The sequence below is a fragment of the Rhinolophus sinicus genome, chromosome 3 (genome assembly GCF_057876585.1).
Source record: "Rhinolophus sinicus isolate RSI-liver-muscle chromosome 3, RSI-T2T, whole genome shotgun sequence".
In the NCBI taxonomy this organism is placed as follows: domain Eukaryota; kingdom Metazoa; phylum Chordata; class Mammalia; order Chiroptera; family Rhinolophidae; genus Rhinolophus; species Rhinolophus sinicus.
Window position 1 is genome coordinate 124953461 of NC_142503.1, and position 24002 is coordinate 124977462.

Consider the following 24002-nt stretch of genomic DNA (forward strand, 5'->3'; position numbering starts at 1 on the left):
GACACCCAAATCATAGGTTTTCAAAAGACTGAGTCCTCCCAGGTTTTTTAAAAAAAGAACACAGTTTTTCTAATCATTTAAAGTACCACTTAGTCTGATTGACAATCTAGGGAGATTGTTAGGGAAGGCAAAGCATTCTTATGAAAACAGAGGGACTGGAAGTTCTGAAAGTAGTGGAGTGGAAGACTAGGATCTTGATTAGGAAAGTGGATTGAGAAGGGGTTTGCTATTCAGAAGTGCTAAATAACCGATCCAAAAGGACCTTGCAATTGTCACTTAAATGCTTGGAAATACTGGATCAGAGTTTGGAGAAGCTGACTAGCCTGTCTTCACAGCACCTGTGTCAAGAGACTTCACTAAGGAAACACTGCACAATTTGAACCTAAAGTCTCAGATAACCTTCCATTAGGTTACTGTAGTAGGTAGAATACTGCTTCCTCCCCAAAAAAGATGTTCAAATATTAATCCACAAAATCTATGAATGTTATTTTTACATGGAAAAGGATAATTCAGGTTATAGAAATGATTAAGGTTGCTAATCAGCTGACCTTAAAATAGAAACATTATCCTGAATTACTCATGTGGGCCCAAAGTAAACACAAGAATCCTTAAAAGTAGAGGAGACAATTAGAAGAGTCAGAGAGATGGTCATGTTAGGACCCAGGTCAATATGGCTGTTTTTTGAAGGTTAAGAAAGGGAATCATGAGGCAAGAAGAGCAGGCAGCTTCTAGAAGCTGGCAAGGGCAAGGAAATAGATTTTTCTCTAGAACCTCCAGAATGGAATGCAGTCCACCACCTTGATCTTAACCTCGTGAGAACTGTGTTAGTCTTCTGATCTACAAAGCAGTAAGATAATAAATTTGCCTTGAGCCACTAAATTTGTAGTAAATTATTACAATAACAATAGAACACTCATACAATTACAGATGTAAGAAATTTTCCTTTGCCACCGTGACTACTTCATGGGGAATCTTTTTCCTAGTTCCACATAGGAGAACTCTAAGAACAAAGGAAGTCCGTAGTCACTTAGCAGAATAGTATATAGACTATCCCATGCTGGTACGAGGGTGTGAAACTGAGCTCACTCACTGCACAATCACAGGCTAGTGACAGTGAGGTAAGGACTTCTGATTTTATGTTGGAAATTTTCTCTGTCTCGGCAGTACTCAACACACAAATCACCTATATTTTCACCCATCCTATCCTTTTCTGCATCATTATTGGGGATTTACTACCTCTCCACCTATCTACAGATGATGATTTGTAACCCATTCCCTTCTATCTCCATAAGCACTTGACTGAATTGATTACTTTTCCTCTCTATTGTGTATTAAATCCCTTCCTCTGGAATAACAATTTCTTGCTGTGGTTTTTAAACATTATTAAATCTTTTTCTTTAGCAAACAACAACAACAACAAAAAACCTTCCTTTCTGTTCCCTACCCTATCTCTATAGAGTAACTTGGGGGTAAAAATGTTCTCTATAATAGAAGTACTGCTATTTCATGGGTCCATTTGTCATCTTCCTTTCTTCCTCCATTTAAGTCAAACCTAGAGTCATAGCTCACTCTAAAATGACCAAGGATCTCTATACCACTAAATCTGATGGAGAAATTGACCTTGTTAACCTCTTCCAATGTCTTCAAACACTCCTCTATCCAACCATTTGCAAACAACCATTCTTTATCTAGAAATGCTCTTTTTCTCTCCATTTCACTTGATTATTAGTGTACATTTCTCAGATTGGCAGGAAAGCATAGCTTAGTTAAGTACAGTCTCTCTATTATATATTAATACTTATCACAATTGTGTTTTTAAATGTGGGTTTATGATTATTTCATCAATGTCTACTTTCCTGTGGGAATGTAAGATCCTTGATGTCAAGGCCCATGTCTGGTTTTGATTATCTAATAGGCATAGTTCCAAAATATTGCTAAGAGTAATCCCAAGAACACTGAAAGGCACTTAAAAATATTTGTTTAGTGCAGAATAAATTTTAAGAGGGAAAAATACATATCTAGAAAAAAAAGTGAGAAGTCAATAACATTTGCTGGGGAGTAATATGTGGCAAGAACATACTAAACACTTTCAGGTCTCATCTTATTTAATCGTTTAACTGACCCAATGAAAATAGTAGTTCCATTACGTAAGTGAGTAAACTGATATTTGGAGAAGAGAAATAAATTCTCCAATGACTTATAAGTAAAAGTGGCAAAATCAAGATGTGGACTTTACATATACTTAGCTCAAGGTCTATCCTATGTGATCTCACACTTATCCCGTCTTTATTTAAAATTGTGATATTTTGTCCATCATGAATTTTTGCATAATGTTATTTTTTTTCAACATTGCAAGAAATAATTTTTTCTTGATAAATGTGTTTTGGGGGCCCCCGTTAAATTTTTCACCTGAGATAAGTGCCTCACTTGTCTTACTTATCCCATCCTAGTCTGGCCCTGCACAAAATACAGATTGGCCAAAATGTTTATTCTGAAAGTAAGCATGAGAATTAAGCAGTAGAAATCAATCTGTCATAGGAAAGATAGAAACCAATATTCTTAATCTCAAGCAAACGGATGAGAATGGGCTTAATTACAGACTTCATTCCTCAGGAAGGGACTGAATAGTGATCTGAAGAAGCAGTGATAGGCGATCCTCTTATGCCAAGGGCATAAGAAGACAGAGAAAATCTTCCAGGATTTTCTATGCAGACATAACAATATGTTTATGTTTGGCACAATCTTTTACCACATTCTGTTGATCAAAGCAAGTCAGAAGGCCAGACCAGATTCAAAAGGAGGACAAATATACTCCAACTCTGATGAGAGGAATTGCAAAGTTACATGGCCAGGGGTATGTATTCAGATAGGAGAATAGCTCCTACTACTTTTTGCCAATAGTCTACTGCTAGTAGCACCTCTAGTACCATCATACTATTCACTAGTAAATCAGTTATTTGTTTGTAAACCTTTGACAATCTGCCTGGCAAATGAACAGTATCGTGCTGTTTTATTTTGCTTGCTGGTGCTTTGTTGTGAACCTCATTTTGCTAACTGTAGAAACAACTTTCCACGACATTCTAATAAGTCTTTGGAAGAGATGATTCTCAAATAAGAAACACTCCCATTTTTGTTTGCTTGTTTGTTTTGCCTGGTAGAAGAAAAATCCACAACCACCTCTAATCCCCTGTCTACCCATTTCATAGATTTACATCAACCTTCTCTTGGAGAGGCATGCTGTCTGTGTTAGGAAAAGGCTTAGTCAGGGAAGATGGTGAGATACCAAGCAGACAGAATCTGCTGAAGCCCTCTCATTAGAATGGCATTCTCTGAGCAACAGTTAAGGTCTCCAAGGGTAAGTAAAAATATTTTGGAACCACCTGTGAATGATCTAAACAGATGATCTTCTGGTTTCATCTTGGCCACAGTTTTCCTGTCCACATCAAACTTAGAGGAATGAATTGGGGAAACAATTTTTTTTCGGTTTACTTCCTCAACCAAGGTTTCATTTTTAATGGAAACTGCTATAGAAACTTCCTCCTGCCCCCACCTATTGTTTATATGCCTGTTTAAATTCAAATTGAACCGGCAGCTAGGTAAATAAGAATATTTGAAATATATGGCAAAAATCTCATATGCTGAAGCCCGATTTATCCGGAAGCGTAAATGCTGACTTATACACCTCCGACTTACTCTAAATTGAACTGCCCACTTCTTTGTGGAGCTGTCCACAAGGTGTCTAATGAGTTACATGCAAGTGCTTATTTAACAATAGAAAAAAAACAAATACAGCACAACTAAAACCTGGATACATTTTGGTTTTGTTTTGTTTTAGAGAGCTGTCAGATATTTCAGTCCAATCTTAATGTTGTTGCTTCCCTTTATTGCAAGTCGACTTCAGAATTTTAGTTACCTCTCACTACAAAAGGTTTCAGTTTATAGGGTGGCAGGAAGAATGAAGATGGATGGTTGCCGGGTCTGGTTGGTCATACCAATTTGTAATGCAATCTAGGTGTTGCAATCTCTGAGATTTGAGTTTAAATGTGTGCCTTGCAGCTTTAGAAGAACGATGTGGTCTGCATACAGCTGTAGATCAACATTGCCAGTTTATTCACAGCAAAAGCATCCATCATGCTTGTGCACATGGGCATTTCATGATAGAAAAAGAAAAGGAGAGAGAGGATTAAAGAAAGGACAAATGGAGGGGAAGAAGGGAAGGAGGAAAAAGGAAAGAAAAGGAGAAAGGGAAAGGGGAGGGAGAGATGCAGGGAGATGATCTTGTTTGTTTTTTTAAAATGGCACAGTGACAGCTAAATCTTTTGGCTAACAAATCATGGTTCATTAAAGAAAATAGCATCAATCAAACATAAAAATAATATTAATGTTTAATAAACATCTAAAATAACTAATATGCAATGTGTATTGAGTAATAAACATACATCCAATATTTCTACTGGAATATATTTCTAATTAATCCAAAATAATTGCTTTTTAAAAATCTTACCTTTGTGACATTGTCTTTCTGACTTGTTTGCATAAAGTGCCTCTTGATATTGCAATTTTAAAATATTTGCATTTGAAGGATTTCATGATTCGCAATGTAAATTTTTTTCCTTTTAAATAATCACAGTAAATTTGTAATGGAGGTCAAACATCTTACTTCATGAATTTAAAAAGTGAGCAACACAATGGATGAGGAAGTTCTAATTTTATAATGCAACCACAGTTCAACTTCAGTGATTTGGTTTCTTGATTAATCTTTGAGACAACTCATATTACATGCTACTTTACACATGTGATTATTTTAGTTGCTTGTTTTCTTGTCCCATGAAATCCTTAGGAATGGCAGTAAGAGATAATATTTTTTCTGTAGTGGAGAAAAAATATCTATAGCTCATTTTACAAATACAAAGCTTGATTCTTTGGTATCACGTGCATATTTCAACTGGGGGGTGTCTATAGAGGGGAGAATGGAGTTTCCAGACCATAATTTTCCCTGCTTAGTGTCTTTTTGTATGCTTGTTTCTTCAAGACAAATATTTTTCAAAGAAAAATATTTTCTTTTAGGTTGGGGATGGATTTAGGTTTAGTTAGTGAAACTAAATGCTAAAGTAATAAACTAACATGATCTTGAAAAAAATAGATACCTCGTGCTAATTTTGTGTGAATACTTGGAGCAGATTTTGTATACTATACACAGACTAACCATCTTTCAGATGGAAAAACTTAGTTTCTGCATACCTAAGGCTAGACTTAATGTATTTATTTAAAGAAGAAAAGAGTTCTGTGTGTTTAAAGTATGTAATTAGGAGTTACTCTTTCTTTAAAACAATCTAAGCCAAGTCCCGTTGGCTCTATCCTCTAGGTTAGATTATCCTCTGATGGTAAAGAGGATGGTAAAGGTCATAGGAGATTTTAAAATGGTATTTGAATAGTCACATAACTTTAATCCAGATGAGAGATGTCTTCCCTTCCCTCAGTTCTGAAGGTGAGAAATCTTTAAGTTTATTTGGAATATATATATATATATATATATATATATATATATATATATATATATTCGGAATCTATATCTATATCTATATACATATGTATCCATATCCATATGTATATATGTATATATATACATACACATATAATGTATATAGATATATATGGATATTTATAGATATATATGAATATACATAGATATTCTGAATATATGTATACTTTCCGTACTCTATACTTTCAGATACTATCAGTTATCTTTCCCATTCCAGACATATGTATAGTAAGGCCCACAGTGAAAGGGTATTTACCTTTGGTAAAAAGTTGTATGCAGTGATCAATAATCAGTGATTCATGCTTAAGTAAACATCATAGCCATTAGCTTAGAAATATTTGCAACATTCCATATTCTGCTTATTCAGTCATTATTCTGTATTCTCTGTTTCCAAAGAATCAGTTTAGTCATATGGTGTGATGATGCTAAGAGCTGGTTTAAGATCTTTAGACCCTAAATACCGTAAAAGAGAATTCACCCACACACATTCAAACCATGACCAGTACTAGACTATAAAATAAATGTTAGGAATTGCAACATTTCTGATTTTTCTCATAGAAACTTTGATTTAAAAAATACGTAACATATATAAAATCATTTAAAATAAAGATTTAGTGTTCTTGTTGATTGAGCCCAAAGCACAACCATGACCTTCCTCTTGGATGTTCCAGAGTGACAACATCTCAAACATCAATACTGCAGTAGCACAGACTTCAACATTTAATTGCTTTCCTTTCTGCCTCTTGAATATTTTAATTAGTAATCATCTTAATAGCCACATTTAAATGACCTAATATAGTCTTTAAACAACAGCCCAAATAAAGAAAATAAAAATGTTCTCCTTAAATGGAATTGTCAGCTTTGCTGAGCATTCAGAGTAGCTGAGTATATGGTGCTACTCTGAATTAGCTCTTTAGTTTTCATTAAAAGCATTATATTGAATAAGTTAAACATCTCTGATCCTAATTTAAAATGGTAATGAGAAACTGAAAATAAAAGGCAGTGCAATGAGGAATATCAGGGACACGCATGTCAAATTTAATAAAAGGATTCTTTATCCTTGCTTTAGCTTTGGCTTTATTATTTTGACCAAAAGTGAACATTGAGATCTAGATATAAAAGAGAAAGCTATAAAATGCAGTGTAATGACTTTAGAGATAAATGTATTGGTTCATGAATTACTTGGTATTGAAATTTCGAATCGCTTAGAAACCAAATTTCTAAAACCTACTAAAAAGACATAATTAATAATTCTACCTGAAACAATTTATTTTTGCAATTATTATTACAAATATTATATTATGATATGCTTTCATCAAATCCCTTTGATAAAAAATTTTACTGATGGCTTTTTTAGAGTATTTTTATGACTTTATTTCACTATATGGTAAGTGATGTTTATTTCTGTATTGCAACATTATCTAATATAAAATAGTTTAATGTAAAATGGCTTATCCAATACTCCACATGAAAAAGTGAAAGGCATTACTTCCAAATTTCCCCAGAAGACGTAATCACTCCATAATGTACTAAGGCACGTTGTCTTTAAACTGATCACTAACATTATATACATTTTTTTGCATATTTTTGAGTCAAGTTGCATTAGAAGGCAAAGGTGTAATATAGGGTAGTGAAAACGAGGTTAGTTATAGTTTGAGATGTCAGTTTCATCTGACTGGCAAAACCCTTTCAATTGACAAAACCATCAAGGGCTTAGAACTGGGGCATAGGTAGGTGGATTATATGGCCACAAGAGGGCAGCAGATGGTCTGAAACTAATGAACTGAGCTGATGCATGTGGAGTGATTACAATAGTGAAGGTTTTTTAGTTTAGAAAGAGTAGTTCCAACCTGAATATGAAAGAAGGAAGGGAGAGAGGGAGAGAGGGGGAAAGGAGGGGAGAAGAAAGGAGGGAAAAGGGGGAAGGAGGGTAGAAGGACGTAAGATGTGCCAAGAGGGGGAAAAAGATAAAAAAGATAAAGAAACACAGGTACTTTGTAAAACGTGTTGTTTTTGAGTAAGAATGCTGGGTGTGCCCGTGTGTTTGTGTGTGTGTGTGTGTGTGTGTGAGTGTTACCAGTACATGAACTGCTGCTCGACTGCCCAAGGCCAAAACACATAGAAACTCCTAGTTCTGCCCAAATCTACCTCCACAAAGTGCAATTAGTGGTAAACACCCTCCCCTACAAAAAATGAGCTTTTATCTGTGCAGTTCGTTCTTTTAACATACCATCATTTTTTCTCTCCTGAATAATTAACTCCATCAAAACACTGGTTTTTAAAAATCGAAGAGCATAATCCACCTGCTTCTGCCCTATGCCTCCATAGTCCTAATCCAGGACCAGTAATCTCACTTTTCTAATTTTATGTTTTTTTTTTAATCATTTTCAATTATTTCTTGTCACAGGTCATTTTTCTCAGATATGGTCAAGATACGTAGGGAATTCAATGTCTATATAATTAATCATCCACAGTTCTTCCCAAAAAACACAAGAAAATTAAAAAGACATAATTTACTATTAATAGCTTGCTTTCTCTATACAGTTAATCCCCCATTAAACCACCTTATCCTGTTTAGTAGGTTTTCCCTCAGTAATAATTAATTAGATTTAAATGATACCCAGGTTTAGATGGATATGTAACACCGCATATAGTAAATGGAGACTATTACAGCTTTCTTCAATGGAGGCACCATTCATTCATCTTTACATCTTGGCACATTCTTATTAAATAAATAAATTCTTAGAAAGTCACACAAAAAGCATAAGATCTGACTCAGTACAAAGTTTGGATTAGGAGTCACAGAAGAGGTCTCTATCACTCTAGTTCATTTTACAATTACATCAGACATCCAACTCTCACTAGAATTTGGAATAGAGACTATTTGCCCAGGTCTCTATTATCTGAGCTCAAAAGTCCAAGAAAAAAAAGGGAATTTAGAAAATTTATCTTAATTGCACTGATCAGTCTACTCCAACAATCATACCAATGCAAGAACACTCATTTGGTATATAGTCAATTTACCCTGCTTCCTTAGTCTGTCATTTACAGAGCTTTAAAAAGGGCCACAAGTCATCACAGCAAATATAGTTTTACCCCCTTCTTGTTTGCATCTGTTTTCTATTAGATAGTCTTGGCTACGAGCAGGAAAATGATGAAAGACTGGCATCAAAATGCTAAAAAGGATTTGTGAAGAAACTATGTAATGCATAAAGCTACAATAAATAGCCCATAGTTCACTAGGAGGGAAGAGCCATGCTTTGTGAAAGGAGAAATGACTTGCTAACTTTGAGAAAAACAATGAACGTTTATTATATGCCATGTATTCTTTACATATACTACATACATGTACTATATATGTACATATATATATATATATATATATATATATATATATTACTTTATGTATATTACTTTACATATATTACTCACTTTAGTCTTAAAGCAACCCCATAATTTGGTCTTACTATATCAGTTTTATAATTGGAGAAAATAGACCAGGAAGTGTCAAGTAACTTGCTTAAAGTTATAGAGCTAGAAAGTGAAAAGCCTTACTGCAAAACCAGCCTTTTATAAGTTTTGGTCTCCCAGGTAGGAAGAATGAGGAAAACACACAAGCAGCTTTGATTATAGCAATGCCTTACTTTCAGCCCTTTCGGTTAGGAGAATAGGAAGTTTAGCAAAAAGTAACTAGAGGCTACTAGAATGAGTAAGTTGAAAGTAGTTGCTTGAACCATATGAAAAGAGGGGTTATGTGTTTTGCAATGTAGCTTGAGAAATTAGTTCACAAGTAGCTAACAATTTCCCAATCCTATTCTAGACCTTTAATGTGTTTTTAAAATTTTATATAATTTTTTCTTTACAATTTTGCCTCTGCTGTGTCCAGCCAAAATCCTTAAATCAATGAAAATAAAATTGGACTGAGAGTCAGAATACATGGGTTCTAGAGCAAGTTTTTTTTTCACCCTATAGACCAACTAGTCAAACTCAGTCATTTTAACACACACACACACACACACACACACACACGTATACATAGTTGTATATTTGTATTGTTTCTCATTATAGAACATACGAGGTTGGGTCACAAGTTTTCCTTCAGCTTTAATTTTTAAAATAATTATAATCTAGCACATTTGAATATGGCCTATGTTCTTTTTTACTCATTCCTTTGCTATGTGCTAATACTTAGGGAAAGACAGGCTTTCATCCTCTGGCGCCTGACCTTTCATCGGACATATCTCCACCACACAGCTGGCCTTCTTGGATGATGGATCCACAGGAATTGTTTCCATGTCCCAATTTCTAGTCTGTTCAGCTGATCCAGCTCTTGAAAGACACTTTTCCCATAGTAAAAACAAAGCTTTTAAGAGTGTATGTGTGTGTGTGTGTGTGTGTGTGTGTGTGTGTGAGAGAGAGAGAGAGAGAGAGAGAGAGAGAAAGAGAGATTGATTGATTGATTATTAGATTAGTGAATTAGCCTATTTCTATTATTAATGCTGCCTTACCCTAGATCACCATGATTCAGAGTTTCTAAGTCATTATCCACTTGTCTTCCACTTTGCTATCTGTGGGGACAGAGCCAGGAGCGCAGTTTCCAGGCTCTCGGCCTCATGTGGAAAGGTGCTGGCTCAGATAGTAAATGGCCATCAACTGTGATTGGATGGCCATCAGCTGTGGCTAGTTGGCTGTCAGCTCTAACCAGTGAGCCATTGGCCACTAATATAACTGCTGTGGCTATGCTAGTAGGAAATTGGGGGCTAGCAAGAAGATGGTGGCTGAGCTAGCAAGAGCGGATTGCAGTTAGCATGAAGTATTGCAGCTAGCAAGTGAGGTTGGTTGGCAGAGAGAAGTGGATGGCAGGTTATGGATTCTGTGGCTCCTACATCCTGTGTTTCCAACCCAGCTGCCAGCGAGACTATAGAGGTATGGCTCCCCTACCTATGGCTCCGTGGGTGTTCCTTTTTGGTCTCACCATGTTCTGCGTTCTTATGTGGGGAGTGGGAACAGAGACTCCGCAGGCTGCCCCACATGACACATGGCGCAGCGAGCAGGGTCTCCCGCACGACAGTGTCTTAGTCGTCTTGGGCTGCTGTAACAAATTACCATATACTGGATGGCTTAAACAACAAACATTTATTCCTAACATCTGTGGAGACTGGGAAGTCCAAGATCAAGGTGCCTGCCAATTCAGTGTCCAGTGAGGGGCCTCTTCTGGTTTGCAGATAACAGTCTTCTTCCTACATCCTCACACAGTGGACAGAAAGGTCCACCTCCAAACACCATCCATTTAGGGATTATGGCTCCAACATAAGAATTTTAGTGGGGCACACACATTCAATTGATAGCACTAAGCATAGTGTGTGTGTGTGTGTGTGTGTGTGTGTGTGTGCATACTCCCATCTATTATTACTATTGTCATCATTATAATGTAGACTCTTATTAGTCTTCCGGACTGTTAAATCAACTCATAACTTATATCCTTTCCTCAGACTCTCTACACTCTAATCCATCTTCCATTCCAGAGAGCTGTCAGTGGAATTTTCCTCAGCATGACTCTGATTGTGTTACTTCCCTTCTCAAAAACCTTCAGTGATGACCAATTTTTACCAAATCAAATGTGAACACATGGCAAAATGATTAGGACTCTCTAGAGTCTGACCCATAAACAGCACACTCTTAAGAGGCAAAATGGAATTCAAGAATATTTAAGCTATGCTGAACACCAACAATTGTGTCCCTCATTTTCCTCATTTATAAAATTACATTAGACTACATAATCTTGTGAAGATAACTTTTCAGTTTTAACCTCTACTGCTCCATTTCAGAGACGTATATCACGAAAGAAGAACAAAACTACTGGCTATTGCTAGAATATGATTTGTATTTCTACACGCTTGTATTCATAACTCCATAACTCATAAACTGTCCTTCCAGCCAACATGTCGATCAAAACTCTGCCCGTCATTAGGATTCTGCTCGAACTACTGTCATAAGTTTTTTTTTCCTGCCTCCAAATCTCTTACAAAACCCATTGCATTCTCCATGTTTATATCTCAGCTCCTGTTTCAGTCAGGTTGGGCTACTACTATAATAAATACCATAGACTAGGTGGCTCCAATAACAAACATTTATTTCTCACAGTTTTGGAGGCCGGGAAGTCTAAGATCAAGGTGCTAGTAGATCTGGTATCTGGTGAGAGCCCACTTCCTTGTTTTTCATGGCCACCTTTTTGTTGTATACTCACACGCAGGGAGAGAAAGACAGAGGGAGGGAAGGAAGAAAGGAGGGAATGATCTCAAATGCCTTTTCTTATGAGGACACTAATCCCATTAGGAGGACTTCACCCTGATGATCTAAGTATCCCTGAGGTCCCATCTCCGAATTGCAACATATGGATTTGGGGTGAGTGCACAAACATTCAGTCTACAGCAGTTCCCCTATTCAAATTAAGAATCAAGTGTGTAGAAACCTTATTTCTTTCATCCTTTCATCTCCCTAAGATCTTGTTCAGTATAAGTTTTCAATAAATTAAATTACTTAACAAATTATAGGATATGAAAATCCAAACATAAGAGAGTTAAATTTCTGATACTTCAAATGAAATTAATATGCCTTGATGAAGTGCCAGAAGAAAGCTTACATACAACCCATGTGTTGGTTCATTGAGGCAGAGATCTGAAGGGTCACTGGCAGTTTATAGTCAGAGGGAGGGAAGAAAATTTCTAGGTGACTTGATCTGTTTTATCAGAAGAACTCCTTTGGAGCAAATAAAAACTCTAAAGAAATTACACTGAATATTCTCACTAATGAGACCTTGAAAAAAAAGTATTTGTAAGGGTCAAATTTATTTCTTAGAATGGTAAAAAAAAAAAATCTATGATTATTCAATTTTAAAACATATATATATATATATATATATATATATATATATATATATTTATATATATATATATATTTATATATATATATTTATATATGTATGTATATATAAATATATATATATATATATATATATATAATGGCATTTATTACAGCACATGTATTTAATAAAAAATAAAAAATTGATAAGGACACATCTTTAAAGAATTTATGAGAATACATGTTTTGACTTCTGTAACAATGAAGAACTGAATATAAAAAGAAGTTACTTAGATATGTCATGTAATAAATATATGTCACCTATGTCACCTTTCCTCTTCCAACACTGGAAATAAATGATGCTCATAACTCTTGGAAATACTCTCTTAATTCATAATTTGTAAAAGTTAACCAAAGTAAGTCTTGGAAATATGCGTTTGCTCACTTGCCTTCCCAAAAAGAGTAAAAAGTTTAACATTAAATTTAATAACAACCAGTCAAAGAACAAGGCAGGTTTCACAGAACTATGTCAGAAATAACAGTTAATTTTTTCAGAAAAATGACATTTTAGATTAAAAAAAACATAAATACACAGTAGGAGACAATTTTCTTCCGAATATTCTAATTCATCCTTTGCCTTTGGGATCTCTCCTACCTCCAAACCTTGTCTTCACACTCCATTCCTCCTCACTAGCCATGGCTTTCCTAGGGCCTTAGGAAAAAGTAAAAGAGATAGAGACCACTCTGCCTTAGCATGTTTTCCCAAAATTTCTCAAGCTCACTATGACTTCCAGCATCATAGGAGAATATACAACCTAAGTTCAAAGGAGTATATTTGATTGTTTTATATAAAAAATTAAAACCCTTTAGCCAACAAATTTAACCTCCCTTTTCATTAAAATATTTTCAGATATATGAAATTATTTAAATAAAATTATAATAAGTCTGAAAATACTGTCCAAAAAGATGTAGCAAAGGCATTCCAGACAATTTTAATGCTGTACTAGAGCTCTTGGCTGTCTGTCCAGGTTATGCTAAGCCATCCCTTAAGTCATATATTCTCTTTCAATTAGGTATATTTTCAGAACTCCAGATGAATCTGACATGACCCTTTGCTGTGCTCTATAGACACATGGATATAGTAACCTACTGTCTAATTGCCTTTGTTCTTTGAAAAGTCTATGTTATTGCATCCTTGCCATCTTATCCCAGTATCCTTGTGACCAAAAGCATATATCTTCTGGATAGCAGTAATGTGTTACCTATGATAACGGGGGCGGGGGGTGGGGGGGTGGGAGATGAGGGTAAGGGGGATCGAATATATGGTGATGGAAGGAGAACTGACTCTGGGTGATGAACACACAATGGGATATATAGATGATGTAATACAGAATTGTACACCTGAAATCTATGTAATTTTACTAACAATTGTCACCCCAATAAATTTAATAAAAAAAAATAAAAAAATAAAAAAAAGAAAAACAGGCTGGCACCAATAGGCTGAGATGTAGATTTCCAATCAGATATATTCTGTACTTGTCACACAAAACTTGAATGTCCCCTTATATTAAACTTTTCTTTTGTAAATGTGAACTTGTTTGTTTAAATTAGAAAACAAAACTGTTTTTACATGTAATGTGTATAATATCATTTAAAGTAGACTATTACAAGTTAAAGATTCATATTTTAAAATGTAGAGCAAGTTCTAAAAAAAAGAAATTAAACAAAGAGATATGGTAAATAAACCAATCAGTAAGTTAGAATGGGGAAATCCAAATTTCTTCAATTAATGTAGAGTAAGGCAGGAAGAAAAGATAGAAGAACAGATAGGAAAAAAATTATAGACAAAGAGCATAGTGTAGATATTCATATCTACCTAACAAACTTGGTATTACATTAAATGTAAATGATCTAAGTACCTCAATTAAAGGACAGATTAACACGTGGGATAAAAAGAGCAAGACCTATTTGCTCTCTATGAGAAAGTGATTTTTAATACAAATAAATAAGTTGAAAGTAAAATCTGGAAAAGAGATAGTCCTTGCGAACGTTAATCATAAGAAAATTGGAAGGGTTCTGTAAATATCAGACAAAATAGACTTCAAAATAAAGGATGTTATGAGGATAAAAAAGGATAATTTATAACGATTGAAGGGTCAACTCATTAAGAGAACCTGAAAATTCTAAGTGTGTATGTATCCAGTAACAAATCTCCAAAATTTGTTGAAGCAAAATATAACAGAACTGAAAGGAGAAATAAACATCCACATTGCAGTTAGAGACTTTAACACTCTTGATAGAAAATAAGGAACGATGTAGAAGACCTGAACAACACTGCTTACCATCTTGATCTAACTGACATTATAGAATACTTTACCTTACATCATCAGAATATGCATTCGTTCCAAGAACATATGAAATATTCATAAAGAGAGACCATAAACAATCTCAATATATTGCAATCATGACAGCATTTTTTCTGACTAAATTGAAAGTAAAATAGAAGACAATAACAAAAAATATGCATAGAAAATCCTATTATCTAGAAATTTTCAAACACAAGTTTAAATAACTCATGGTTCAAAGAAGATTACAAAAGAAATTAGAAAATATCTTGTACTGAAGGAAAATGAAAACACAGTATGTCAAAATGTGAAGGATGATGCTAAAGCAATATGTATAGGAAAAAAGTTATTTTAATTTTAAATGCATAGATTCAAAAAGAAGGGTCTCAGACCAATGATCTAAGTTTCCACGTGACTAAACTAAAAAGGCAGAGGAAATCAAGCACATAGTAAGCAAAAGTTCAAAAATATTAAAAATATAAGAGCAAACAAATATAATAGACAAAAAATGGAGAAAATCAATGAAACCTTACAAAAGATCAATAAAATTGGTAAATATCTTGCTAGATTTATTTTGAAAAAGAAAGGAAAAAAATAACCATGTTGTTAATAAAGGATAGGATATTACACATTTTACAGATATTAAACAAATAAAATACTTATATAAAAACCATGTCAATAAATTTGAAAACTCAGATGAAATAGACTAATTCCTTAAAGACATATTACCAAACTGATTCAGAAAGAAATGGAAAATCTGAGTATTCCTATATCTACTAAAGAAATTGAATTTTAGTTAAAAAACTTTCCCACAAAGAAAAGACAAGCACCAGTTGTCTGTACTAACCAATTTCATCAAGCATTTAAGGAGATTTTACACCAATCCTCCACAAACTCTATCAGCTAATTGAAGAGAAAGGAAACATTTCAGTGAGTTTTATAAGGAAAGCATTACTCTGTTACCAAAATCAGACAAAGACATTACAAGAAAATAAAAATCCCTTCCAATACCTTCATGCACATAGATGCAAAAAGTCTTTCACAAAATATCAGCAAATGAAAACCAACAATGTATAAAAAGCATAAGACATCATAAGATTTATTTGAAGAATACAAGTTTGCTTTGAGAGTAAAACTATGGTTCAAGAACTAATACATGATATTGTAAATGGCAGAATTTCCTTCTTTTTAAACACTGAATAACATTCCACATTTTCTTCATCCATTTATCTGCTAATGGACACTTGGGTTGTTTCCATATTTTGACTATAGTGAATAGTGTTAGAATAAACATGAGAGTGCAGGTCAGGTATCTATCTCTTCGAGAACTTCATTTCATCTATTTTGGATACACATCCAAAGTGAGACTATTGGATTATTTTTAAATTTTTGAAGAACTTCCATACTGTTTTCCATAGCTGCTGTACCATTTTACATTTCCACAGTGTACAAAGATTCCAGTTTCTCCACAACTTTACCAACACTTATTTATGCTAAGTGAAATAAGCCAATCATAGAAGGATTGATACTGCATGATTCCACTTATATGAGGTATCTGAAATAGTCAAACTCATAGAAGCAGAGACTACAACAGTGGTTGCCAGGGGCTTGGGGGTGGGAGAAATGGGGAGGTGTTATTCAATGGGTATAAAGTGTCAGTTATGCTAAATGAGTAAGTTCTAGAGATCTGCTGTACCACATACTAGTGCCTAGAGTTAAAAATACAATATTGTGCATGTCAAAATTTGTTAAAAGTATAGCTCTCATGCTATGTTTCTTATCCTGCTCCCTCCAAAAAAGGATTCAAGAAAGCTTGGTAGGTTTTGGATATATCTGTTACTTTGACTGTGGTGATGGTATCATGAGTATGTTTCTATGCCAAACTTCATCAAATTGTACACATTAAATAAGTTCAGTTGTCCGTACATCAAAGAACTGTTGAAAATAATGATAACAGAAACTATCTTAAAAGTTGTTGTAAGTTTTGAATGACGTAATGTTTGTTCCACGCTTGGCACAACATCTAGCTTAGGATAATCATTCAAAAATCACACAATGAAATAAAATAAATAAAATACTTTTAATAAAGAGAAAAACTAATAAATGAGTTTATCTAGATTGTAGAACACTGGGTCAGCATACAAAAATATTTAAATTTCTATATCCTAGAAAAACATAGAAATCAAAATTTAAAAAATACTTACAACATCCAAAACCATAAAATATTTATGAATAAATTAGCAATTTATTTAAGAACTGCACACTTAATACTGTAAAATATTGCTTAGAAAATATAAAATCTAAGTAAGTGGAGAGAAATACCATGTTGATGAATCAGAATATTCAATAATTTAAGTTAAAATATTTAGTCTCCCAAATTGAACTCCAGATTCTATACATTGCAAAAAAAATTTGAGCATTTTTTTTAAACTTAATAAGCTGACACTAAAATTTATATAAAAATGTAAAGGATCAAGAATAATTAAACCATTTTGATAAAGAACAAAAGTGAAAGAATTACACTACTTGATTTTAAGATTTACTCCAAAGTTACAACAATCAAGACAATGTGGTACTGCCTTAAAGACAGATACAGACTAATGGAACAGAAGACACCAGAAATAAACCAACAAAAAAATATTTACTTGATTTTTGATAAGTTGCTAACGCAGTTCATTGAAGAAAAGATGGTGTTTTTCCACAAATAGTTATGGAATAACTGAATATCGACATAGGAAAAAAACCACTCAAATCTTACCTTATACCACACAAAAATTAACTGAAATGAATGTAGACTTAAACATAAAAAACTATAAAATTTCTAGGAGAAAATCTTCATGACCTTGAGGAAGACAAATATTTATTGGTGAGTTCACAAAAAGAAATAACAAGAAGAAACAATAAGTTTAGCTTCATGAAATTAAAAAAACACAACTTCTTTGAAAGACATTTTTAGAAAAATTAAAAGGCATGACACTAACTAGGAGAAAATATTTGCAACGCATTTCTGGAAACGAGCTTGTATCCAGAATCTTTAAAGAACTCCCATGTGTCAATAGAAAAAATATAAAAATAGTTAAGAATAGGCAAAAATATTAAAAATATGGAGAAGACTTCACAAAGAAGATACACAAATGGCTGATGTACACAGAAGATGTTCAACATCATGAATCCCCAGGGAAATGCAAATTTAATTGCAGTGAATATCACTTTACAATCATTAGAAGGGCTAAACTTAAAAAGATTCTCAATATCAAATGTTGGCTAGAATGTGGAACAAGTGAAACTCTTACACATTGCAAGTGGAAATGCAAAGTGGTACAGCTACATTAGCAGTTTGGGAATTTCTAATAAAGTTCAGCATAATCTTATCAGATATTTACTCAAAGAAATGAAAATGTAAGTCCAAACAAAGGTTTGTTTGTACACTGATGATTATAACCACTTTATTCGTTATAGACAGAAATGAGAAACAACCCAAAAGAGCATCAACAAGTACTAGTAAATGGATAAACAAAATGTGGTATATCCATATGAACATTACTAAGCAATGAAAAGAACAAGCTACATATACAGTGACATAACATGCTCAGAAAAAAAGTTAGATACAAAAGAATACATGTGATGCTATTTAAAACTGCAGGATAGACAAAACTAATATGTTGATTGACAGCAGACCAATGGTCGTCGGAAGCCAGAAGGATGAGGGAAGATTGACTAGGAAGGGGTACAAGGAGTTCTGTTGGAGTCACGAGATGTTCTATGTCTCGATTAGTCTACAAATTTAGCAGTATTATTGACTGCACTTAAAATCTGTGCACTTATTGTTCGTAAATTAAACCTCAACAAAGTTTATTAAAACTGTTCCCATAAAAAAATCAGAGCAGAAATAACATAGCAAGTACTTCTGTTATATAATGGTCTTATTACTTCAGAGCCCATAAAGTTAGTACAACCCAAAACCAAACACTTGTGAAGTACATCTAAAATAAACGAATAATAGTTGAGAGAAAAACAGTCCAACTAATACATTAACCAATTATGAAATAAAATTCCCTAGAAATATTCCAAACTGATGACGCTTCAGAATTGCAATAATCTAATACTGAGAACATCTTGCATTTTTTTTTTATCTCAAAAAAAGAGACTGTTCTCCTTAGTAAGTTATGAATCATAAAGGAAAAACCCAGGGAGTTTTAGAGGTCTGGTTCTACCTACTGTAGAATGAGCAAACGGCCAAGTTCTTTGTATATTCAGTAATACCCTTGTTCGACACACGGGCTTTTCTCCTGTCAGCATTCAATAAGTACAAAAAACACTAATCTTGATAATTGTCAGGCAACTAGGAGGAAATTTAATTTTACTTAGAAATATAAGAGGATGTTTTAAATCTGCAACCTGTACGAAGAAGAAAAAGCAGGCAAATATATAAAAAGCCCACCACCTTCACCCCTTTGTATTCTCAAACTATCCCTTTTTTCAAGAGCATGGCAAAGGAGAAATATACCACTTATTTTCTGAACTGGAAACAGACACAGCGAGAAAGCAGACCATGAAGCAGAGACTCTGTGAGTGCCTTGTACAGTTCATCAGTGCACAGAGATCTGGCCTCTAATGAAGCCATTTACATGCAGATGCAGGCCTGGGTGTGTGGACACCATTCCCAACTCTGAGAATTGTTGTTTCATCTAATCAAAAGAAATTTGCACATGAATGTCACATCCGTGTTCATTAACCCCACAGCTTTCTCAATATTGCTTCTCTATTATTCCTAACAAAAGTGCAAACCTTCATATGATTAGGTACCCCACTTCAGCTCTTTATTTTCCTCCCATCCCCAACCCAGGCCGGCATCTGAATGTAAAACTGAATGTGGATCTGTAAGACTGAATAATTGCAAGTATACTTACTGGAAAGCAACCCAAGCACCTTTTTCACATTGATTGGTCTATATAGACAGACACACTCCTTTCCCCAATGAAGAAGCGTCTTCTATGATGACAGTCTTATCATCACTGAAAATATGAAAACATTCTTCAGGGTGGGCATCCCAAAGCAATAAGTTTAATTGTCAACTTGATTTTCATGTGCAAACAATATGAAAGTCACAGATGCGTCTGGTGGCAAATATTAGTCACACATTACACTGAAACACAAAGGCTATTACAAAGGTATTTGCAGCAAGTCCTAAAAGCAAAATTCACTGTTGGCAGTTGATACAGGTCCATTACACACTTAATAAGAATGACCTCCGCTGTCAATTGTGCGCATGGTAACTGCACAGAACTCACGCGAATGATCACGCTGCACTGCCTTCTCATAGGGGACAAACAGGATGTGTAATATTTGCACCTACTCTTATTATCAAAGACGACCCTGAGCCTGGACCTTCCAATACATGTAATAAATGTATAGTAATAAATGTACTGGAATTGTTTACTTTGCTAGTAATAGCAAACTGAGTTTCTCTTTCTATAGAATTAGAAGAGCAAGAATAACTCAGCTTTGTTAATGCAATTCAGCAGTGACCTGCCTGGAAGTCTGGGGCTGAGAGGCCAGGCGGATCTTCCTGCCCACTCAGTATCTGGCCTTTTTGCTGAAGCTGCCAACAATGGTCTTAATTAGTGCCAATTATGATTTTTAAAAAAATGTGGACACTTGCATAATGTGAACTAGATGGAGAGTCCTCCCACATTTTCTATCAACTATCAAACAACTGTCAGAGATTGACAAATTTTAGGAGCTATTGTTTCAGGAAAGATTCAGATTACTGGCCTGGAGGAGTATTACTGCATATCACATTTGTATTAATACTCTAAATCATCCAGACCCCTATGAGTTCCTCTTCTAAATCTCTATGCTTATTTTCAGAAAACAAAAGCAAACAAAGAAAAACAGCTTATAAGATCCCCCATAAAACAAGTACACAAACCAAAGTATGTTGCTGTGTTCTGAGTCTGTCAAATGACTTCAAAAATTGTAATCACTTGATGATTAGTATTGAAGAATTGGCCATAACCATGAGATCCAGCATGTTCTGCTATGAAAGGGCACACTTTACATTAAAATGACAACTATAGAGTCCTGCATTCTTAAGGGAAAAGCTAAAGTTTCAGCCCAGTGGTTTTGCAATGGTGTTCATGGATACATCACAGAGGCCACTGTAGAGGCTTAAAAAAGAAGGTGAGAGTTCACCCCCCACAACATTTCCCCAATTGCCATCTAGAATACTACATTCCTGTAACTACAAATATACATAAGGTGCATTGTTAAGAAAGTTTCTGCAGCTAAAAGAATTTGAAATCATTGGCACACGGGTATGCAGAAGAAGACAAGAAAGAGGAAAAGGAGAAACAAGAAGAAATTACCTATTATGAAAGAAATTATCACTTATGAAAGTAAAAGAGATGGAAAATGGCACTGTCACATTTACTAGTGGCAGATACGCTTCCACAGAATCGTTTTATTGCTCCAGTTGATGGGAATGCAGTAAAACAACTGTTGGATTCCATTTTCAATTGTTGCTTAGTCTGTGAGAATGTTCAGCAAGCAGATTTGCAAAAACTTTGGAACAGCCCATCTGTTCATTTTAAAGGATGAACGAAAAGGAAGGTAATTAGGAAAAAAGAAGGGAGAGAGGAGATGAAGTATTGGGAGAATTTCTTGTTTCATATTTGTAACTTACGGCTTTAAATAAAAACGCTGGAATTCTGAAATGGTAGTGTAGAGAAAAATTCCAGAGAAAATGATTCAAGAAGCAAAAATACATATTATATTTATAAATAATTTCATGTTTCTATAAGCTCTTATAGCTGACACTTTATTCGGAGTTTCAGAATTCATAAAAACCACAAAAAAACCATTCATTAATTCATTCATTTATTCAACGGTTATTAAATAGCAACTAGATCCTTGACACTAGATCCAAAGCACATTCAGTGCAAAGAAAAAACCAGACAGCCGACAAGTACAATGTAGAGTACTAAATGAATTGATAGCAGTAGGCACAGCATACTATGGGAATATTCAGCCTAGACATCATAGAAATCTTTTTTGATGAAATTATGTTTAGAAAAGAAAAGTTAGTAAGTAGAGAAAGAGGAGAAAGTTAATTCAATTTGGGAGTATGACTGAAAAACAGGCTATATCTGTGGGCTAATGGGAAAGGGGATATTGAATACGAGGTTAATAATTTAGTCTTGAAACTAATTTTTCTCAAAATATTGTTAAAATATTTACTATAGCCAAATGGTACCTTTTCTTAAAAGAAAGCACTGAAATGCTAAATATAGTCACAGATCAAAAGTCATGTTTTATTTCAGTTTTTTAAAAGAGCAGCATCTATTTGGTCTTATGTTGGCTACAGTTACCTTCTGAGGAATAATTTGCTAAGTAATTCCAAATAAAAACTGAAAAGAGATGAGGAGAATATCCCATAAATGCACAATAAATTAGCATCTCTGTTGTTTTGACCTTGAAGAGATCAAAATCGAAGTTGCAGGACAGGGGAATCTTGTTGGGGGAACACCAAACCTCTCACTATAGCAGTCTGCCATCATTTCTCACTATCAAGTCCATGGAAACTTCCTATAGGAGGTGCGCCATAACAAATGAATTCTATGTTCAATTAATTTCGAAACCATTTTGTTCCATAACTCTTTTTGGAAATTTACAGCGCATATAAAAAATACTAAAAGTTATATGTCTTTCTTTAAAGACTTTCTTTAAAGAGTCTTTAACCCTGTATAACTCTGTACTTCCCCAAATTGTTTTACTCCAGAACAATGTATTTATGTAACTCTCAAGCTCGTAATATTCTAAGGAACCAGAGCATTTTTGGAAAACACTCTGTGAAATTCTTGATTCTGTCTCAAGTATTTGCCTGAAATAAAATTGATAAAGGAAACATTATGCAGCTCATCCCTGGACGCCACTGTGCACAACAACTATGGGTAGGTAGAGAAACACATTTTCCAAATATTCAAAGCTTCTCCATGCTGTACTAAATTTTAAAATTACAATTTCTAACCCAACATGAAGTCTGCAGTTACTAAGGATGCACACAAACCTCTATCTACTCTGTCCATCCCTTATTAATGTTCTATTTCCATGACTTTTCATTGCATTGAATTTTTTCAGAACACCACAACATTTGACAACACCAAAAACTGTCACATTGAAACACTCCCTTCCTTTTCTCGTTTTCCAGTGACATTGTGGTTTCCTCCGTTCTCCAACTTCGTGCCCATTGACCAGTTTTCTCTAGGTGATTGCTGTTTTATCTTCCTCCCTTTCTGGTTTTTAATTATCTTCCAAGGCTCAGGTGTGCCTGTCTACTTTCTGCTTTCTTCATTTTCTAACTGATCATCTCCAAGAGCTTAAAATATAACTGGATGATCTTTAAATGTATATTTTTAGCTTCTTTTTCACATAAGCTCCATCTTCATATTTTGGGTATCTTTCATAGTCCCCAAATCTAATATTCAATACTAAAATCATCATTGATTTCATCACTGAAAGCACTGATTTTCGTTTAAATAAATTTTCAGGCTTGAAATTTTGACAATATTTTCCTTCTTTCCTTATATCCACCTAAACATCAAATGTTGATCATGTGTCTTTCACCCATCTATTCTTTCCACTCTAATCATCCTCTCAAGTGTATGCAGTCATATATGCTTCCTTTCTCCCTATGTCTCATCTCCACACACTCACACAATGATCTTCCTAAATACAGAAGTGTTTATGTCAATATCTTACCACAAATTATTTTATGAATATTTATTTTTGGAAAATACTGTGTGCTACAAAATAGATACTCCATGTACAAAGTTTGTAAATCCAGAAAAGAATAAAAGAAAAGAATCACCCAGAATATTCCTCATCCATTGCTAACCGATGAATATTTTTCTATTTTTTGATACTACCAGTATCTGGTTTTAGTCTATTTATTAAATAAAATTATGTTTTTGTGTATTAAATACTCTTTTTTAAAACATGGGATTAAAAGAGAATTTCATGAATCCTAAGTCATTTAACTGTACCCCTATTGTTGGACATTTAGGCAAAATTAAGTTTCTCAATATCATTAATAGCATTTTAGAACATTCAGTTTTAAATCATCTCTGTATTTTTTCTCCCATCAGGTTAAAATTCCTAGAAGTAGAAATTTTGGGTCAAAGGATATGAAAACTTTCAGAATACTGAACCAATTTTTACTAGCATCATCAGGGTAGGATTTCTTCTAAAACTTC

At 34.2% G+C, this 24002-nt stretch overlaps 1 long non-coding RNA gene across 10 annotated transcripts in view; it reads right to left on the reverse strand.

The window, feature by feature from the left end:
• LOC109455360 (uncharacterized) overlaps positions 1 to 24002 on the reverse strand; it is a 630897-nt gene that overhangs the window by 233674 nt on the left and 373221 nt on the right. For 2 of the 10 annotated variants that reach the window (XR_016020783.1, XR_016020788.1), the window contains exon 5: positions 19659 to 19763. The exons of the other annotated variants lie outside the window; for them this stretch is intronic. This is a non-coding gene — a long non-coding RNA (uncharacterized LOC109455360). The remainder of the gene's footprint in view (positions 1 to 19658; positions 19764 to 24002) is intronic. 10 annotated transcript variants of the gene reach the window in all.